Below are 2,711 nucleotides of genomic sequence, written 5' to 3'. Positions count from 1 at the left end.
CTCTTCCCTGATGATCCCAGGCGGAAACTGAGTGCTAGCCTCTGACTGCGTTTTAGTAGACAAGCTCACATTGCTATTGGAAAGCATCACTTTGTAATTCCACTGTTTCTATTCATGAATGACCCCCTCGTGAACAGGTAGGCTCCCTGGGGACTGTGACACGGATCTCTTTATTTTCTTGAAGGTGACCAGCAGAACATCGCAATGATGTGTGCTCCATGAGTGGGTTAGTGCATGCACGCATGTATGTAAATATATATATACATATACGTGTGTATGCTGTAGAAGTGTGCACACATGTGAATGCCTCATGCATTGCAATGGAGAGAGAAAGTCATGTGTTACAGTCCCGTGAGTGAGAGAGTAGATGGCTAGTTCAGACAAGGAAGCCCCTGAGAAGGCTTCTTGCTGGGGAAGATGTTGGGGCTAAATCTTCAAGAATAAGTGGGAGTTGGAGTGCTATGTGCCTCCAGGTGATGGAGTGCAGAATAGTCTGAGAGCAGCTGGCTCTGGGATGCAGGGTAAGAGGAGCGGGGTATGCATGGAGTGAGGAAACAGAGGACCACTGCCTACAAGCCATCCTCAGGACTGCCCCGCATCACCACGGTGACAATGAGACAACTGAAATGCTCTTAGAGGATTTCTAGAAATAGCAATAGGGCTGATTCTTGGTTTTGGCGACCTTTATTTTCTATCCTTCCAGGAGTGATCAGGGCACATTTTCACACCCATGTAATTCACTAGAGAGAAACTTATAAACAGATCTGTGACTTAAACTGGAGGACACATGTGCTACTTGAGAATCCATCTCCAAGTCAGCGCCTTCTCTTCTCGGCCGGGAAGCCTGCTTGGTGACAAGTGAAAACGGTAGTGTACTCAGGGAGACAGCTGAAATGAACGGGGTGATAGGTATGAAAGCAATCTTCTTTTTTTTTTTTTTAAGATTTTATTTATTACAGAGAGAGGGAGAGCATGAGAGGGGGGAGGGTCAGAGGGAGAAGCAGGCTCCCCGCTGAGCAGGGAGCCCAATGTGGGGCTTGATCCCAGGATTCTGGGATCATGACCTGAGCCGAAGGTAGACGCTTAACTGACTGAGCCACCCAGCCACGGGTACGTGACCAGTTGGCGGGAGACACACCTGTGTAGGTGGACTCTTCCTCAGAGCACCTTCGTCCAGGTAGGACAGAAAGTTCTTATAGGAAATGTCACCATTTTTTCTGGGCTATTCCTGAGTAAGCCTCTTCAATCCCAGCACCCCCGTTTGCATCTACTAAACTTCCCCTGACAGAGAGGAGTGGGGTCACCCCAGGCTGGGTCCCTCAGCCCTGGTACCGGAGGGACCTGCTCTTTCCTTGAATATCTTTTGTTTCTATCCTGACTGGAGTCACATGGGAGGTCAGCCATGGGCAGAAGAGATATCCAGACATCACAAGGCAGAGTCAAGCCAGAACAGGCCATTTTTATTGATTCAGTCAATTTAGTCAGGCTAGGGTCCCGCCTGGGTTAGGGAGATTTGGGTCATGAGCGTCCAGGTGTGCACGAACATAGGGGGTAGCTATTGGGGTGAGCAGAGAGATGAAAACAGCTCTTGAGAAGCACTGGCTGGAAGTGGAGAAAGGAGAATCCATACTGGGGCAATAGAAGCTGGAAAGTCCTGGCTCTGCCGCTGAGCTAGTTTCAGGAACCCTTTCTCTTGACCTGAAGAAGAGAAGCTTTCAGGAGTTAGCAGGAGTCAGGGGTGATGGGAATGGAGAGGAAGTAGGATGGTCTGCTGACAAGATGAATGGTAGTTCTCTTTACAATGTCCATTGGGTTTTCAGGTGACCCCAGCTTCTCCTTCTCTGCCTGGCTCTCCCACTGTGATCCCAGAGGTACAGTGTGTCTTCTGAGGCATGTGGGTGGAACTCCATCTTCTTCTACTGCCCACTGCTGGCCCTAGCTAGGTCTCTTGCTACTCCCAGCTCTGAGTTGTTATGTTTTAAGTGTCCCCTCCAGGGCCCCGTCCTGCCCGCCTCCTTACCTTGGCCATCAGCACCAGGGCGCTGACCAGCACGGCATACAGGGTGGCCTTCCCCAGCAGGATCTCATAGAGGATGGTGGCAGACAGGATGCCCTGCTGATAGGACACTGCGGGCGGGAAGGGAGAGCGCACAGGGACCTGTGAGCAGGTGTCTCTGGCCTCTCCACCCCCACCCCGGGGCCCATGGTTCTCCATGCTCGCCTTCCAGGACAAAACCATGGGAGACGGAGACCAAGCAGAGGAGAGGGTCACGTACCCGAAGTGAAGCCACAGTCTGAAAGAGAGAAGGGGGAGGGAATGGATGAGAGACCCCGTCTCCTAAAGCAGACGGAAAGCTGCTGACTTGGCACACCTGACGCTAAGGCAACACTATTGTCAGCTGCGGTTCGGTTAAGAACCAACCAAACACACACACAAACACACGAGGTCAGCCTCCGGGTTAGCACGGACCCCCAGGCTCAGACCAGGCTTCTCGCAGACGCCTAGACGGTCTTTCTGGTGCCGTGTCCGCGGAGCTGCACCGTCCCGGAACCCCATGGAACAGGGTGGCACAGAGGGCTGGGGGCGCCCCCCTCGGCGCTGAGCCATACAGGCTCAGACACTGAGGGGACCCCAGCTGCAAGGCTCTGCTGGGCTGAGGATCCGGGGAGGAATTAGCCCCGAGGTGCCCGTTCACCCTCATGCTGGGCTT

General features: G+C 52.9%; 1 long non-coding RNA gene across 1 annotated transcript; it reads right to left on the bottom strand.

The window, feature by feature from the left end:
* Positions 1-1,390: 1,390 nt before the first annotated feature.
* On the bottom strand, positions 1,391-2,297 carry LOC110582967. The gene is made up of 3 exons (XR_006539545.1): positions 2,277-2,297; positions 2,021-2,127; positions 1,391-1,698 (listed from the first exon to the last, which is right to left on the bottom strand). It is a non-coding gene; the product is annotated as an uncharacterized LOC110582967 (long non-coding RNA).
* Positions 2,298-2,711: the final 414 nt, after the last annotated feature.

The sequence above is a fragment of the Neomonachus schauinslandi genome, unplaced genomic scaffold (assembly GCF_002201575.2).
Source record: "Neomonachus schauinslandi unplaced genomic scaffold, ASM220157v2 HiC_scaffold_1601, whole genome shotgun sequence".
NCBI lineage: Eukaryota > Metazoa > Chordata > Mammalia > Carnivora > Phocidae > Neomonachus > Neomonachus schauinslandi.
Note: the sequence above shows the minus strand (reverse complement) of the source record. Positions and strands in the feature narration are given on the sequence as shown.